Source organism: Pseudorasbora parva, chromosome 2 (genome assembly GCF_024679245.1).
Source record: "Pseudorasbora parva isolate DD20220531a chromosome 2, ASM2467924v1, whole genome shotgun sequence".
NCBI lineage: Eukaryota > Metazoa > Chordata > Actinopteri > Cypriniformes > Gobionidae > Pseudorasbora > Pseudorasbora parva.
Window position 1 is genome coordinate 45,703,224 of NC_090173.1, and position 6,000 is coordinate 45,709,223.

Genomic DNA, 6,000 nt, shown 5'->3' on the forward strand with positions numbered 1-6,000 from the left:
CTCCGAACGTGCCAACAGTGGGCACGAAAACATCAGAACTGGACCACAGAGAAATGGAAGAAGGTAGCCTTGTCTGATGAATCATGTTTTCTTTTACATCACATGGATGGCTGGGAGCATTTGAGTCGCTTACTTGAGGAACACATGGCACCAGGATACACTTGTCACGGGTGAGGCTTCCTCTTCACTTGCTCCGGATCACCAGAGGGAGCTCTCCGTGAATACTGACTGTTTATCATTCGGACTACATTTCCCATAGGCCTTCATACCTGGGACTGATTACTCACACACCTGCAACTCATCACACACACACACACACACACACACTACTTAAGCACCACGGTGCGCACACACCACCATTGCAAAGTCGTGATTTGCCTTGATGATAATAACTGCGTATTTTACTTTGGAATGCTACTCTGTTTTGTAACTGGACTGTTTCCCCATTATCTGAACCTTTGCTGCCTGCCTCGACCATTGCCTTTTATTGGACTCTGGTTCTCTGCCGCTTATCCTGGTCTTCTGCCTGTGTTTTTGACTGTGAATGTATGCCACCTGCCTTGAACTGAGCCTGTACTTGTTTATGATTCTGCCCTGCCTTCTCCATTATTTCTGCTGTGCCTCGACCCTGTACTGTTTTACTCTGTAAAGCTACAAATGGATTCCGAATCCGATGATTCTTTGTTACAGCACTTTGGGGAGAATGCAAGCTGGCGCAGGCAGTGTGATTCATTGGGCAATGTTTTGCTGGGAAACGTCTCGGGTTATGCATATAACCCATGTTCCCTGAGAGGGAACGAGACACTGCGTCATCGTAGATGATACATCGGGGAACGCCCTCGGCGTGACGCTGCTGAAGTTCATTTAAAAAAGCCCAATCCGGATTGGTGTTGCGTCATGACGTAACAAGTAACGGCATACGCGGAGGTATAAAGGGATGCCGGCACAAGCATACACAGCTTACTGCGATGAAGCGGGGCGCTCTGTCGATAGGCGGGGCTACGAGACGCAGTGTCTTGTTCCCTCTCAGGGAACATGGGTTATATGCATAACCCGAGACGTTCCCTTTATCGAGGGAACTCGCACTGCGTCATGGTAGATGACACATCAGGGAACGAGTACCCACTAGTCGGGAGTTGCAGACTGTAATGTCTGATGAAAGTATGCGGAGTGGCCCACCCAGCCGCTTCGCAGATTTCTTGCAAAGAAGCTCCCGAAAGGAGGGCTACCAAAGAGGCCATGCCTCTGGTAGAGTGCACCCTCACGGCTATCAGTGAAGGCAAGCTGCGCACCTGATAAGCCATGGCTATTGCCTGGACAATCCAGTTACTAATAGCCTGTTTTGCCGCAGGCAGCCCTTTCTTGGGTGGACCAAAGTACACTAACAACTGGTCTGACTTCCTCCACTGGGCAGACCTCTTCAGATAAATCCTCAATGCCCGGACCAGGCAGAGGAGGTGAAGCCTGCCCTCATCTGCCGTCACATGAGGTGGGGGATGGAATGCCTGGAGAACCACCAACCGTACCGTATTAGATGGCACCTTGGGTACATAACTTTGCCTGTGGCAAATTCCAAATAATTTGGCGTGACTGCCAATGCCTGGAGGTCCCCCACTCTCCTCAGAGAAGTGATGGCGAGGAGAAAGGCCACCTTAAGCGTGAGGTTCTTGGCCTCTGCCAACTCCAGCGGCTCGAAGGGGGCCTCAACCAACCCTTCAAGCACCACTGCCAGATCCCATGTTGGAATCCTGGAATGAGCCACAGGCCTCATCCTCCGTGCTCCTCGGATGAACCGTACAACCAAATGGTGCCTCCCCAGAGGTCCTTCACCTAATGGTGCGTGGAAAGCCCCTATCACTGCCACATACACCTTAAGTGTGGACGGGGTAAGCCCGGCAGAAAACCGATCTTGGAGAAACTCCAGTACTGAAACCACAGCGCAGTTAGGGTCTACCTCACGGTCTCTACACCAAGTGGAAAATACCCTCCACTTCAGGTTTTACAGCCTCCTGGTGGAAGGAGCCCTGGAGCTGAGTAGGGTCTCAACGACACCTGCCGACAGACCCTCCTCTATGAGCTCTGCCCCCTCAGGGGCCAGACCCATAGGTTCCATAACTCCGGCTGGGGGTGGAATATTGTGCCCCCTGCCTGAGTCAGCAGATCCCTCCTCAGGGGAAGGCCGTCTAGCAGGTCTATGATGTCGGTGAACCATACTCTGGACAGCCACCGGGGTGCTACCAAAAGCAGGCGAATGCCTTCCCGGCGGACCCGCTCCAGAACTCCCGGGAGCAGAGCGATCGGGGGAAATGCATACAGACGCAGCCTCGGCCACGTCTGTGACATGGCATCCAGGCCCAATAAAGCCAGATGCCTGAGGGAGAACCACAGTGGGCAGTGGGACGTCTCTCGAAACACAAACAGATCCACTTCCACCTGGCCAAACCTCTCGCATATGGTCTCCACCACCTCTGGATGGAGACGCCACTCCCTGGGCCTCAGCCCCTGCCTCGACAGGATGTCTGCTCCCTGATTCTGGTCCCCAGGGATGTAAACTGCCCTGAGTGACGACAGTTTCCCCTGGGACCACACCGATGCACCAGTCTGTACAGAGGATGCGATCTCAGACCCCCCTGATGATTTAGATACGATATCACGGCAGTGTTGTCGGATCGTATCAGGACATGGTGCCCGCGGAGGTCCGGAAGAAACCCAAGAGGCATGCTGAGCTGCCAAGAGGCATGCTGAGCTACCCACGGACCTCTCGCCCCGCGGCCTTCCATGACTGCGCCCCAACCAGTAAGAGATGCATCTGTTGAAACGGTTTTCCGATTCCAAGGTTTCTTCCATACGATGAGGGAACGAAGGCATCTGCGCGTTACCCTGATCATACGGAAAGGATTCCCCCTCAGAGAAAACCCCTTGGTTTTCAGCCACCACTGTAGAGGTCTCATGTGGAGCAGGCCGAGCGGATTTATACTGGACACTGCTGCCATAAGACCCAGCAGTCTCTGGAACTGCTTGACAGTGATGCTGTGGCCCAGCCTTATTCTGGAGACTTCCGCTAGTATAGTGTCGATATCTGTGGGTGACATGTGTGCCCGCATCGTTACCGAGTTCCATACTACCCCCAGGAACGTAATCCTCTGGGAGGGCGTCAACGCGCTTTTCTTCGCGTTGAGTCTCAGCCCCAAGCACCTCATATGGTCTAGAACAGCATCTCGATGCTGAACCGCCATATCGTATGACCTGGCCATGATCAACCAGTCGTCGATTATAATTTAGTACACGGATCCCCTGGAGTCTTAGCGGAGCCTGGGCTGCATCCATGCACTTGGGAAGGTGCGAGGTGAAAGTGCTAGGCCAAAGGGAAGAACCCGATATTGGTACGCTTCGCCCCCGAAAGCGAACCTCAGGAACTTCCTTTGACTGGAAAGGATGGAGATATAGAAGTATGCTTCCTTTGGATTTATCGTGACGAACCAGTCCTCGAACTGGATCTGACTCACGATGACGGGAATGGTAAGCAACCTGAACCTGTATCTCCTCAGAGATCGATTCAGATGTCTGAGATCTAAAATCGGACGCAACCCCCCATCCTTCTTGGGGACTATGAAGTACCGGCTGTAGAACCCGAACTCTCTCTCCGGCGGGGGGATCCTTTCTATCGCCCCTTTTACCAGCAGAGAATGTACTTCCTGCCCCTTTACCCCCACCTGCTGGGGAACGACCACCATCCAGACTACCCCCCCCCCCAAATTTCGACTCTGAACTGTAGTCTGTAGCCCCGTTCTACAGTAAGCAGGGCCCACACAGAGATATTCGGAAGGCATGACCATGCGCTGAAATACTCTGATAAGGGAACCAGCCTCTCGAGGCTGGCCTGGGGTATCAACAGAACCTCTCCTTCGACCCCCTGAAGTGGATACCCGGCAGGGACTAGTCGAGGTAGATTTCGCGTAGAACGCATTCGCTGCTTCGCCGCAGATTTTGTATGAGACAGCCGAAGCAGTGCGCGAACGCGGGGGAACGATGTGGCCCGGAGCCCAAACGCCTTTAATGAAGCCGCTGTCTCAGGTGAGAGGTGGCCCGCAAGCACCTCTTCAACCCTAGGCAGCGCTACATATCCCTTCTCAGACGCCCCGAGTACATTGGTGAAATCAAGCACAGGGGGCGTAGTCAAGCGCGCTGAGAAGGGTTTTTCCAACGCCCTGCACAACTCATTGTGCAGGTCGGGGAAAAAAGGCAGACCCCGGCGTGGAGGCTGAACCCGGCGCTTGAAGAAGCGTTCATCCAGCTTATTGGGTGGCTGGATGTCCACTTCTTCCTGTGGCCAATCTAAACAAAGTTTGACCACAGCGCGAGTCAGGACCTCCACGAGCTCCTCCATAGCCTGCGAGTGGGGTGGCGACTGCCCCACTGTGCCTGCTTCGGTGCTCATCGTCAACGACTCCTCAGAGTTGGACAGCCTGAGCACCGGATCCCCCGCCTCGTGGGAAGAAGCCGCACCGTGGGCTTCCACACGTGGCGGCAGGATCTCTGAATCGTCAGAGGAAGAGGAAGATGCCTCAACAGTCCCTACTCCTGCTGACAGATCCATTTGCGAGCCCCGCGATCTGCGACGCCGCGCTGCCTCAGCCACCGCGGGCCCAGAACCGCGAGGTTCGCGAGGCTGGCCGGCCTCGTCAAAGACCGCCAGCCGCGAGTGCAGCACCCTCAGCGTATTAGTAGGGTATTAGTAATGTTATCGTCATGGTGAAATTGTATTAGTTTATAATTTTGCCATTATGACATGTTGGAGTGTGTTTTTTATATTTAATCAGCAAGCATAATTTTATTTATTTATTTTATTTACGCTATTTAGACATGCCATTATGACATGTTGGAGTGTGTTTTTCAATTTAATCAGCAAGCATAATTTTATTTACATTTATTTTATTTACGCTATTTAGACATGCTTAACATGTAACCCAACCCCATCCCATCCCTAAACCTACCCATTTGTCTGAACATGATATAAAACACAGGATATAACATACGACTGCATCCACGAGTTATTCAAAAAGTTAAATAATCCAAGTTTTCCGAGGCCAAACGATTGATTTGTATGAAGAAAATCCCCAAAAGCGATCAGCATCTCCATCCGCAGAAGATCATCAACAAACACATCAAATTTCAAATATTGGCGCCCGTTACGTGAGATTTCATAGTGAAATTGCATTGGCTCTCGTATGTCTTGTGACCAATTGCGTCATTACGTCAGCATTGATTGTAAAATGTCATTGGCTCTCGTGTGTCTTGTGACCGATTGCGTCATGCTCAGGAGTCTTTTGAATTATTTGAATGAGATATGAATGAGTTCGTTCACGGGGCAGCGGGATCATCATTTCAGCGATTAAAACATCAAGATCAACACTGTTCTTCACATGAAGATATCGTATGACTTCAGAAGACTTGGAATGCAACATGAGTTAATACTTTTATACAGCTTTGGTCAGTTTTTGCAATAAATACTTGTGACTGTACATTTATTTGCCTGGTATGTGTTTTATATTGTTTAGATATGGGTAGGTTTAGGGTAGGAGTGGAGTTAGTTGCTACAAAATATAAAAGTAGCCTTTAAATATTAATAAAATCATGTCTGCTTTTATAAACGCAAATAATTAAATGCGTCTGTTTATGACGCCAAAGGTTTATCATTGTAATGAATGGAGCACCCAGCGCGTCGCAAAATGACGCCCAGGGGGACCTTTAGCGTCTTAATTGTGACGCGGAAGGCACTTGACTATGCTTCGGATTTTGACGCCTTGGGAGTGAGAACGGGTTGTTGTGCCGGCATCCCTTTATACCTCCGGGTACGCCGTCACTCGTTACGTCATGACGCAACACCAATCGGGATCGGGCTTTTTTAAATAAACTTCAGCAGCGTCACGTCGAAGGCGTTCCCCCGATGTGTCATCTACGAAGGGGACCTTGGGTCCTGCCATCCATGTGAATGTTACT